General features: G+C 40.6%; 1 protein-coding gene across 8 annotated transcripts in view; it reads right to left on the reverse strand.

Moving 5' to 3' along the window:
* si:zfos-588f8.1 overlaps window positions 1–12,700 on the reverse strand; it is a 61,651-nt gene extending 48,951 nt beyond the window's left edge. For 3 of the 8 annotated variants that reach the window (XM_067596934.1, XM_067596933.1, XM_067596931.1), the window contains exon 1: window positions 12,228–12,696. The gene's annotated coding sequence lies outside the window, so the exon portion shown is untranslated. Of the gene's footprint in view, window positions 1–12,227 lie in introns of all 8 variants that reach the window. The other 5 variants (XM_067596932.1, XM_067596929.1, XM_067596937.1 and 2 more) reach the window with 3 other exon arrangements.
* Window positions 12,701–13,221: the final 521 nt, after the last annotated feature.

Raw genomic sequence — 13,221 nt, forward strand, 5'->3', positions numbered from 1 at the left:
CTAACAGAATCTCCCCCAATGCTACCCTGGAAAGCCGTCCTGCTTGTCCATTGCCTTCCCTATCAACCCCCCGCTGGTCACCCCCTTCTGCTCCCCACCGCCTAACATTTGGCACTGCTGCTTTAACTCAGTCCAGATGCCAGGTTGCACTGAGTAAAGGAGGAGTGAAGGAGAAGCACAGTCTTGAAGGAACTCTGCTTACCATAGAAACCCCATGTTCTGCTGTTTCTGATTTACGTATAATTCTCCTTTACTATTCTGTCACGCAATCAATCAGGCCTGGGGCAAGCCCCACTGAGCGGAAAATAACAGGCCAACAAAATATTTCTGAATGATAACGTTTTAAAAAGGACACTGTATTTCATCAAACTTCTCCGAACCTGTTGCAGCAATGTGGAGCTCACATGCAAATACACATGCAAAATTTCATCCCAGCCTTGAACGTCTGACTCGCACTAACTCAAGTCCCAAGGTCTTTTCATCTAGGAGGTTTATACCGCTATATGACGATGCGTAGCAAGCAAGCTGGTGCAGGGAAATTTATGTTTTCAATCAGTGTGATGAGCTGAAACTTTAGATTCAAAGCAGCATCGTCCATATGAAATACACCAGACCAGGGAGGCCATAGCATGTCTGGCTTAATGCAACCCAGAAGGCTCTGCTCAGTCTGATTGGATGTTTTGGGATTCCACGCTGGTCGGTGGTGACAGGGGATTCCGGAGAGTTTTCCGGACCAGTCATCTCAGACATGTTGGATTAATAGACTAGTTCAGACCAGAGATAGACGCAATAATATAAACACCGGCACAATGTAATGTAATAAGATTAAAGCCCTGCAATACATTTTACATCACTGAAGCTCTTTGTATCTAGTGCTTGCTTAGATTGTGTCTAAAAAGATCGACAGCGCATTAATGTTAAAGTCATTTTTCAAGCAAAAATGCCAACCATTCCCTAGTTGTAGCATCTTACTTTTGATTTGATTAGTTTTCTTTGTCTTATTTGATGGTAAACTTTATTTTTTTTGGTTTTGAAGTGTCAAAATTTGATGACATCGCCTTAGTATTTAGCAGTTAAGATGTTTTTTCAATAGCAGCCGACAGCCACTAGTCTGGGCAGATGCTGAATGAATGCCTGTTGCCAAGTTGTATTTATTCACAATTTTTTACAGCTACCAACAACATCCATAAACAAAATGTCGTTTCATGTATTAGATTTGATATGGATTAGTTAATACAGTTAGAAATGGTTTGGTGAAACTTGATTTGATGGAGTATTGGCATTGTTAACATTTACAAGGAAGCCGTTTGTTGTGTTTTTTGACCTGAGTAACAGCGATTCTGAGTTTGATTATTTTATATGGAAATAGGCAGTGACTGGAAATACTGCAAAAAAGAGAGATGTTTGCTCGTACCATCAAGACCTCTAAATTAATAAAAATATCTGCACAACAATTCGATTCAGGTGCGTGTTATCAGGTAAATAGCTGCTGCTCAGGATGGTCTCCAGTTAAGGAAACACTTCCTTCCTGCTCAGCGTGGGACACCCTATGCATACACAAACACACACACACACACACAAATACAGTATGCAGTCTAAAGATGTGGGGCAGCTGCAGGCAGAAATCAGGAAGACGGGAAAAGGAAGCGAAGGGAAGGAGGCAGACAGAGGGGATTATTGTACACGCTCACTCATGTGGGCTACCCTGCTCTAAAAACACTTCCCAAACACATGACTCCATTGTAGCACCAGAATAGTCACTGCACTGCACCAAGTTCATAGTTAAAATCCTTTACCCCAGCTGTGGGTTACACTCATGCCACGCACTTTTCTTTGTTCCTCAGGAAAAAAAAAAAAAGTCTAGACGGCAGGTCAAACTGATCCCACGGGTAACCATTCAAATTCAAGTAGATGGCAGAAAGAAACTGAGATTTAACTGAAGCCCCTGTTCTCTCTCTGCTATGACATCAAGATGTAGTATGGGTTATTCAAGGTAGCTCCATCACCATGCACCAACTGGGGAAACTCTTCAATGTCAGTGATGGACTCATCCTACATTTTGGCCATATTTAGACCTCTGTTTGAACTTAAAAATGGGACAAACAGCAGCAGTGGGGCTAACAATAAAGAGCTTGTAATGAAGGATATGTAATGAAGGAGCATGTCAAAGGGGAAAAAGCATAATCTCAGACATTCTAACACACAATAGATTATATGGACTGCATCTTGTATAATCTATTGAAAACATCTTCCCTGTGGTGTTTCTGGATGATGTTTGGGTGGCCTGGCGGATACACACACCAACATGTGGATGATAAGCATCTTAGAAAAGATCATCTTGTTCTAACATCTAGATCTGGATGGCCTGTTTTCTAAATCCAACCATCCACACTATGTTAAAATATATGGACCGGCCAGTAACAGGGGAAACAAACAAAATGTATGCTGTGGAATGTCAAATGAACACACACAAAGAAAAAAAAAGAATACAATTTTTTCCACTACTGTCCCGTCTTTTCTTCTGTACGAATCACAACATGTCTCTTAACACCCCAACTCTCCAACCTAGGCCAGACATCCTGAATGATTTGTCAGATCAAATGTAACTTTCATATGGAGTTATTCATCAGTGACCAGAGTCAGACTACCCGGTAAAAATAGAGCAAAAATAAACAGAACAGAGCATAGGCCGGCCAACTGAGAGCACAAAGCCAAGGTCTACTGCTCCATCTCTCTCCTTCAACCCTCAGCTTGTCTCTCTCTTTCCATCTCTTTCCCCATCTGTGGGTCTCTTGTCCGAACTTCTCTGTGCTTTTCTTTTTCTCTTTCTCTTGTCACTCTCCACAGCCCTTCAGGCATCCAGTGGTGAGAATGAGTTGCAGTTGGCAGACTGGGACACAGAGTTCAAACCTAATGGAGAGGACTTTAGCGGAGCTCCTGTAAACGCCATACTCTTATTCAGTAGACGTATGTGATATACTCCACTTTCACGCTCAAGTTTTGAGGGCATTTTGGCAAGTAAACAGTTAAACTCAGACACACACCTTGAACAATGTTTAACACCATTTTACCAAACTTTGCGATACGTGCCAACCCGACTGTTTGATGAAGTATGCCAGAGACACTTGATTCCATTTCTTCCTTTTTTGTCATTACAAGCACAAACATCCAGCGCTTTCAAGTGGCGCCATGTGAAGCTTATATGCACTGGTCCAACATTGTGCCACCCAGTGTCCATTGCAACACACTGGCTCGCTTCTATCCTGGCACATGTAATGGGAATGGTTCGTCACCTCCACCGCCTTGCCTGGGTGAGACTGTTTGTTCTGTCCTCCAGTCTCTTTTCAAGAGGAGAAAGTCAAGAATGGCATTGAAGACTCCTTCCTGAGACTCGCTCATGCTGGGTTTTTTTTTTTGTTTTTTTAAAGATATGTTTTGGGGCATTTTTTGCCTTTAATGGAGAGCTGATAGTGGAGATGCAGACAGGGATGTTGTGGTTATGTGGAATGCACAACCTTTTGGTTACCAGGGCGTTCCGACTTGTTCATACTGTTGATGTAATGTAAACAAGTCCAACCCAGTTTATGCCAATATATTTACAGCTTTCAACTTGGAGCATTTTCCATTTCAACCCTTTTCTACAGTCACTACCTCAATTTCTTCAGGACTTCAGTTTCATTTTTGAATCTCTCTTCCTATTTGTAAAATATGTGTGAGATGTAAAGTCTTTTAATAGTTATACTCAAAAAGGGATATTAGCATGAACCTAAATTTCCCTGGCCGTTACACGGAAAGCACAAATATTCTGTGCATTTTTATTTCCAACATAGGGAGTTCATGTTTTTCAGAAAGTACATAACTACTGGAATATTTTTGTGTGTACTGAGACTACCTAAAATACAAATACCAACTGAGGAACAAACAGCCAGCCATTGTGTGACTTCTGTAGTTTGGCTATAGTGACAGATAAAGAAGGTGAGATGAGGTCAGGGTTTTCCCTGCCTATCTAACTCAAAGTAGGGCCGCCTTTATATTACTGGCCGCCTCCTTTGTTGAAAATTCCGGGATGTGATGTTTATGGAACGAAAAAGGAGGAACTCATCTGCCAGCGCAGTGCAGCACCCGGACATTTTACAGCGCACACACGCTAGAGTTATCTTGTAATTCATCTTCAAAAAAGGCAGCAGTTGCAAGCTTCATTTAATGACTAAATAATAATAGTGAGACGAACGTGAAGTATAGTGTGAACTTTCTGCGCCATCACTCAGAGACTAACGTTAACGGAGGGGAGCAGCAAACTCCAACAAACGAGACCAGCTGATCAACACACACTGCAACATTAAACAACTTAAACTGACTCTGAGGTGAAGAAAATAACTCAGTGCTCAGTCTGTTTCACCTCAAAAACCCCACAGCCGCTCAGCGTGTTAGACAGTGATGTCTTTCCCCGGAGCTAACGATGCAGCAGAGAGGCTGCTCTCCACTGCTGCAGACATAACGTTAATAACAACACAGCAGAGCACTCCGCCTCACCCTCATTTTGTTATTCTCATGCAAGCAGGAGACCATAAGATGCCTTCAAATTAACTAATTCATTAATAATTGTATAATATTTTATTTCAGTGGACTAAGGACACCAGCGAATGGTTTGGCACACAGTATACTGGAGCGAGACACTGAAAATTTGTGCCCCCTTTTCTATTCATTCAATCGAGAATCGGTTTTGAATCGAGAGTTGATTCTGAATTGGATCAGCACCCAGGTATCGTGATAGTGTCAAATCGGGAGATAAGCAAAATAAACACCATCCTTTGTCACAATCTTTATTTTTCATGTTTTTGGACACTTTCATCTGTCAAATCGTGATTTTTTTCCCCCCACTTTTCACAGTGCAAGACACGCACAAACTGCGTAAGCTGCACCACGCACATTCTCCAAACTCTGCCACATTTGTCTCAAAAAAACGAGGGAAAATCCTGGAGGTCGATGAGGGTTGTTTTGAATTTTCTTTTTGGAGGCAGTATGTTAGAAAATAGACAAAATATTTACAAAATGCTGTCATGGCTAGTTTCCGTTTCCGACCTGACAGGGATGTCATTATGATAGACTTAGTTAAACAATAATACACATAGACTTAATACAGCATATCTGTCTGGCCCTCGTTAGACATGTCTGGTGATTAGATTTTGACAGTCACCCTCAGAGTTGGACTACAGTGCAGCGTAAAGCCGGTGTTCTGCATCAGCTAGGGTCCACGTGATGTAAATTTCGTCATCAGAGGGTGTACATGTAGGCTCTGTGTGGACATCTACGTACTTCTAATTTGTTGCGAATGCACGGCCACTACGCTACAATCAATAGTCGCCAATCTCTTGCATATGTGGACCGTGTCCTCCAAGTGGACTCCAGGAAGTACTGCAAAACGGAACTACCATGTGTCCATGGTGTCCGCAGATGTCCGCATACGCGTCCCCTTGGGAGTATAAATGAGGCTTAACAGCCAGCAGAGCCTCAGGGTCTGCCCTCTCTCTGCCCATAATCCTGAGCCAAGGGACAGGATCAGTGACCGCAGAGAGGATGGAGGGGGAGGTTATAGCACTCACCGCAGCCATCAACTAGTCAATCTGTACACACACACACACACACACACACAGACATCTTCCTGAGGGTGAACGCTCCAGCAAAGGGGGTTGGTAGCGAGTAACAGAAAGATTCCAGCACAATTTGTCGGACTTGAAATACAAGCTTTAAGCACAGTTTGCATGAGTTGTTGACCAGTACTGATATTGATGCGTGGAACAAAACTACATTTCAACAAACAAAGCAGTTTTAAGATGGGCCTAAGAAGAAAATCAAACACAAACATGCAAAAGACGTCATATTCTATTGTGGAGGGTAATAAAAAACCTGGTATGTTATTGTGGCTGAAAATGTTTTTGTTTGGTGGCCCAGTGAGGCTGCTGCTCATTTTTGGCCGACAAGCTGCAGGCGCACGGGGAGATCTCCAACCACAGGAGTCACTGCCTGAGCTGAAGCCCATTTATGACTATCACTATCAGTCAATAACTCATACCACCTAATGTCGAAAAAGAAAGTATCCTTGTAACATGAACAGGCAAGGAGGTGAAAAGCTTAAATCCATAATGAGTTCACCAGCCACTAGAATCAACGGGGAGACAAGTAGGGGATTTTTGAAAATCGGAGCTGGCGACTACATGTAGAACAGATAGTAAAAACTGGGTTATTGTTGGTATCCCACAATTATTTACAACTCAAACATTTGAGCGTAATGAAAGCCAGGTAGTGCAAACACTGGTGAGGGTTACTGACAAAAACACTGAGTGACGACACAAAAAGATTCAATATGTAGATTTGAACATACATGTCAAATAAAATCATAGTGCTGTGGCTGCCTAAAAGTGGTTACGTTTTGTCTTCCATGACGCTGACAGACCACTTTGCACTTCACTGTGGAAAATTCTTGACTTGTATATTTTTGTAAAACCTTTGCTTGGTTTATAACTGTGCCTATAATCACAATCTAAACTTGCAGATTTGGTATAATCATAATGATCACAATCAAACTTTGATCCCAATCATCTTGACCTGATGTGTTTGAAGCCTGCAATGATGGATGAGTGAAGGCACAACAAACAAATGCACTGAAAGTAGGCCATCCCTAAACAGTCGGTCTGCCTTTTCCTCACTTTTACCCTATCATTACAGCTGCGACTATTTATAAAGCCTATAAATTCAGCTTGCCACATTCAAAGAGCCAAGTTACCAAGGAGTTTGTGGAATTGATGACTTTAAAACCATACCAATCTCCCTCTCTTTGCCTCTCCGTGTCTACTCACACAGACTGCTTTGCTCGCTCATTCACTTTCCTTTGCTTGATTTCTCCATCTGGTCCGGTCTGTAAAAAAACACTACAGCAGGTCATAGCAATTAGGGTTGGGCCGCCATCGCCGATGGCTGACAGTCATTGACCACTGAGCCCTCTACCCTCATAACAACGTGATTTAAAAGCCATGCACCCTGCCACACACACACACACACACTACCACACACACACCAATTTGGTATGGCCAGCCCAGCGCTGCTCATATGGCATTAACCGTAAATAACTCCGTCCTGACCAGTGATGGTGGGTTGGCGTTTTTTACGGAATCATAACGCCCACCCTCCGATTCCTCCCCCAAGGTTGAGTTGCTACCCCCTCCTGAACCCACTGAAAGCCACTGCCATTACAGTCATACTGAACTACAATGTCATCGTCCATTGCGACGTTTCACTGTGGACATCGTCATATGCCAATTTGTTAGACATCACCCAACCTCAATAGCAATTACACACTGAAAAGCTCGGTTAGCAGCTTTCCGCAGAGTGCAAGGGTATTTTTCTCTGTCTTTTTCTCCAAAGAAAGGTGGACCCTGCAGCATTCCTGTAACATTATTGGACTAAGCACTTACTGCACTGTACATGTACACAAAAGCACACACACACACACATATATGTACACATACTGGTGGCCCATTTGTCCTCCCTGACCTTCTTTCAATTCATCCCCTCCTCTGTGTTCATACATCTAACCAGCTTGTTTTACTGAGTGTAACACTGATGGGAATCATCCAATTTTGACCCATCAGAAATCTATTCAAATCAGCTGTCAACTTCTGTGATGAGGAGATATGGGGATGAAACTCTTTTAACGGCTGAGTGATATGCGATCTTGGATTCTGCTCTCCTGAAATTATAATACTAGCAGCTGATCCGACCCGCCGGTTTACATAAAGCAGCATAAAACCTAACCCAGCCTATCCTAGTGTTCTTGAGCAGCAGTGTAAGTAACAGTGATACAGACGTCTTCCTGATGAGCACACTGGTAAATAGAAAAAAACAAAAGCAAGCCTCTACATGTCTGACTTTTCTTGCCAAGCCCTTGGCAATGAGCCCTTCACTATACCCCATGTAACTCAAGCTGACACGTGGTTAAGATTTGTTTTTCAACATTTACAGAACTATATATGTAAACTCTTTCTTTTACTCCACACACAAAAACTATTACCATATAATAATAATAACAATAACAACAACAACAACAATAATAATAATAACCTCTCATATTAATTTAAGTTTGTCTTTCACTTGGATAAAACACCATTGATAAGATGTGTTTTGAGTTAACCTAATTCATACCTAATTTCCTACCTACTAAGGCTGTTTTGCAGGACCATGCAGTGTCACTGCAGTGTCTGAGTCATGCCACAGGTAACCTACATCATCTTAGCCCAGTACACCAGCTGCACATAGAGACAACGCATGCTGCTAAGGGACTAATTAGAAATCACTGTGCTGCCAGAGCACAGCTCAACCTGTTCTTCTGTCCTTGTTCTGTCAATGACCTACATTACTCAGATTCTGAAGCAAAATATTCAAAAAAAAACACACACACACACCTACCTAAGAATAGCCTAATACTGGACTAACACGAGCAGGCTTACAAAACACAACACAACCCCAATCCGTCACAACTTCTACAACTTTAAGTCTCGGAGTTAACAAACAGACAACAGCATGTTTTTGCACCTGTTTTTGTGTTTTCATAATCATTTGAAATGGAGGAAAGTCAGCCGACCTGCACAAACTTCTGGTTTTGCAAACTCACACTAGGCTGAAACCACACTAAAATGCTAATGTGGTTGCAATACCAATATATAGCATATTCTACAGCCACCAATTGACCTAATTTTCCAAACTTGTGAAAACCAGATAGTTGTCAAGTAATTCTAGAAACCCTCAAATTTGACCATGAACACATAAGATAAGATAGACAGAGTTGTTGACACAACACACTGCAACTCCCACAAAGTGCCTTTTGCTATCTGCAATGCAAAAATAGCTTTCACACCTCTCCAGACATCAGCTAAGAATAAAGTGCTTCTATGTGGCTAACCACAAGACACCTAAAAGATGACAAATAAAGAACAAATCAACGAATAAAAAAAGAATAAAAGCTTAATATAAAAACCTGGTGAGAGGAAAACCTTGAGCTGCTCCTCAAGTCTCCTGAGAGACATCTGAGAAATATTGGCACAGCTATGATTGAGGCAATTATCTTTTCATCCACAGTTTCACACAATTGCATCCGCCAGGATGTGTAGACCAATTACAACTCAAGGCTGAGCTGGAGATGTAATTGGTCTTCTTTCCCCCTCCCCCTTCTTGTCCTCAACCCCTGTCAGCTCTGCAGCAGGGCTTGCTGAGTACCAACCATTAGCAGGGGACCATATGGCCCCTTTTCTTTCAAAAATGGCAGAGACATTCTGTGAACTGCCTGAGTGTTAAGAAGCACTTTGAGGAGGTTATGGTACAGAACAGGCTGTACTGCAACATAAATTTAAGTGTTTTCTGCTTGACATCTGTTCAGTGAGTAAAAAAAGGATTATTTTGTTAATAAAAATTCTAATTCTCCACACAATCAGAGAGCATTATGTGTTCATATCTGATTTATGTACGTAATCAGTTACATCTCCTCTCTTTCTTTTTAAATTTCTTGATGGTAGTTGACTCTGGAGCTTTCTCTGAGGGATCGGGATGTTGATTAGATTCCTAATATGACATAATGTGCTGATGATGATCCACAGCGCAGAGTAGCTGAAAGACCTTAAACACAAGTTTACACACACACACCAACCAAAGCTCAACTTCCCTTTACAACTGGAGTATATAGTCAATTTTACTGTCACTGATTACATACAGTATTTCAACACAATTATTTTACGACAGTTGTAAAGATTATATTTAATAGCATTATAACTGACAATACATTATTTGATATAAATAATAAACATGCAAGGTCAAATATATGTGGCATAGATTACAAATATAATCTAAATTCTGTTCAATTTCACTTTAAGAATTTGATCGTAAAGGCTGAATTTAAATGCTGCCTTGTTGCAATCCTCTTTTTAATGAGATATCTCTTAATGAGTTGTCTCATTAATAAGATGCCTCTTGTATTTACATTCTACTCAGAAAGCTTTGTAATTCAATTATGAACCATGGTGTGCTTTTTTTAATCCAAAAACATTTGATGAAAAGTGGCCACTGACTGTTTAGTTATGGTTTTTTGCATGATTATTTATTCATGGAGTGGTAAAGAAATAACTAGCACATGTAAAAGTTAAATAAATCAAAATATAAAAAAATATATAATAAATGAAATCCAAATTAAAAATAGCCATTTGCTCAGAAAACTAAATTAAACTAAACTGAAAATACAATTAAATGGGATAAGTTGATTCCACTCACTAGAGGAAGGTTGATGCCTTCTGTTTTGCAGTGTTACCGACATCTTTAACCCTTCAGCAGCTGATATTTATAATTTTCTGCCCTTAATCTTTAAGCTAATTTCAAGCCATTCCTGAAGGCTTAGGTCACAACACACAGATGGAAGTGCATATTTTACCATGAGGAAATTGCTTGTTAATTAGGCCACTGGAAAAGCAACAGTGTTCAAACCAGAGTAAATCAGAGAAATGGAAAGAGGGAAACAGAGTATGGGAGGGACTTCCAATTGCAGTACATATGTGCGTAATTTAATGTTCCTATGTATGGTTACTTTTTCCACCATCCAGACGTTAGTCATGATATCAGAGCTTGGTCCTGCAGCTTGTGTGGAAGACTATGTTAAGGTTTGGCTGATGTGCTCCTGTATGGGAGAAGCCACTTCAAACCTAGACTTTGGCTAACGCTAAGCATAAGCATTTATAAAGCCCACACAACATTAGAGCTACAAAAACCCCTTTTACTGACCCAGTAAAGTCCAACCAGTAGATCTGGAGCTGCAGGATACTGATAGTGTGAATATATTGAAACTACGGGGTATAATATTATCATTTAATATATCATTTATCAATTTCCGATAGAATATGATCTCATGTCATCACTCTAGAAATGTCTGTTGTGAAAATCAATGTTTCTAAGCTAGCCAAAATTAAAAACTAACAAAATTAGTTACTATGGTTTTAGCTTTACATATGTGAAGAGTTTGGTCTGATGTAATTCACAGTAGTGTAACACAGTTCATTATGTTGAACAACATATACTTGCTAATCAAAATGGACACTGGAAAATATCCTTACAAATAGAGTTTAACCATATCTCCCATACCTACTAGTTACAGTTAACCACCATAAATTTACAAGTTGACAGTATTTTCACATGATTGCTGATGTAAATCAGTGGAGGGCAGTATTAATATGAGTGTGCAATGACAGGAGAGGTAGGTAGAGGAAGTGATACTGTTCATATTACTCAGCCAGACAGACAATTAAGTTCAGTAGTAGTCAGTTAATTGAAATGCAGCCTTCAAGTCTAGAAAAAAAGTTATGACATTTAAAGGTCCCAGACAACACCTACCTCACCACACAATAACAAAACTGTACCAATATAACTCCCAGCACTATAGGTATGTTGCTATATTATTTACTGTGTTTTATCCCCTCAGCTATCACTGGCAATCATGGCTGAACTCAGCCATAAATTTTGGCCCTTTCAATGCACATAATAACAGTTATGATACACTGGTAATTATGGAAAGCTTCAGTCGCTCCATCTGGACAATTCTGGTTGGTTTTCTATCAAGGACTCAGCAGTCTGCACTAAACTCAACACTGTGGAGCTTTTTTTTTCTCCTTTTTTTCCTGAAATCTAAGTAAGCCTTGTTGACTCACACAAATCAGCAGCCCACTGACATGTAGGTTAGTCACATTATGCGCCAGGCCTGGGGACAAATTGCACTGCAACAAGTCAGCCTACATTCTCAGCTCATTGGCACACTGGATACAACTATGTGTCACTGTCCAAACAGACATGCTGTTATCACCTACAAGTATTATCATTACAGTCAGCCAGGTGTGGAAGTTAGCTAGCAGCTCCAGTTTTGGGAATCAGACGTCAAAAAAAAGTACTTTTAACAGTGTTAATGCTAACGTTTAAACGGTTAACGAGGCGTTGATATTCAAAGACTAGCTACTTCAAAACAACTTCCTATTAACAGCTCTGACAATGCAGTGCCTGGTAGCCATAAAAGAGAGCTATCCTTCGACAACAATAGGCAAACATATCTGAGAAAATTCATGAAGTTTCCTTGTCAACTTTTGCTCTTAATAAGAAGCTCATACAAAGCAAAAAAATGGCACAAGCAGCAGTATTTAACGTACCTTTCCCGGCTGTTTTTCTCATTGTCTTGGTGTAATCCTTAACTGCATTCCCCGCGATTCAACCGACGGATAAAACTAATAAAAGAGAGTCAGCTCGCAGCTTTTCCGTCTATTGCTCCTTTTTTTTTTCCTTTTTTTTTTTTTTTTTTTTGATGAGACTGACTTTGTATCACGCAGGCTAACAAGCGTCGGAGTCCCCCTTCAACAGACAAAAAGCTCAGAGTTGAGTCATTTTTTGAAGGTTTGAAACCGTTGCTGAAAGAAAATAAAAACCAACCGACGAAAAAAACTGTAGCTTACTTATACGTGTTGACTTAACAAAGAAGAGCAGCCTCCGGGATAAAAAAAGAAGAGGCTCAAAAGTCCATTCTTCCCCAGCCAGCCTGAGCGGTTTCAGACCGGCTAACCAGCTAGCCTGTCGCTACTTCCTTTCTCTTTGCCGAAATAACAGCAGCAGTCTGAGCGGTGGAAAAAAAAAGTTGAGGAAAAAGGCAGAAGCCAGATTCTATACAATGAAGACGCACTGTTGCTCGGAGGCATTTGTTGAAGAGCAGCGACTCCTGTAGGATTACAGGAGGTGGTACTACAGGGAGGCAGACTAAACCACTGGATTTTAAAGCTTTTGTTATCCTCCGTAAGAGGTTAAAGACTATATAGTCTACCAGCGCAGGTGATATACGCAGTTGGGATCTGCAGAGATCCAAGTATTTGTATTTGTATCTGTATTTGTTGAGGCAGCAATTTTTTTTATATTTGTATCTATATTTGAATAAAAGTGGACAGAGGCTTAAAAATCCTGTTCTTTTTTGTTGTTGTTTTTTTTTTACGCTTTTAATTTTAGAAAATTAAAGTGTTACAATAAGTGTTCATGAATAAACTACCTTACAAAGGAGGTCCCCACACCGGATCTTGAACTGGAGTCTCCAAGATCATAGACAACTGCGCTGACTGCTGAGATAAAACTTTACTCATCGCCTCATTGCAGGCAGACCTC

This window comes from Thunnus thynnus, chromosome 8 (genome assembly GCF_963924715.1).
Source record: "Thunnus thynnus chromosome 8, fThuThy2.1, whole genome shotgun sequence".
NCBI lineage: Eukaryota > Metazoa > Chordata > Actinopteri > Scombriformes > Scombridae > Thunnus > Thunnus thynnus.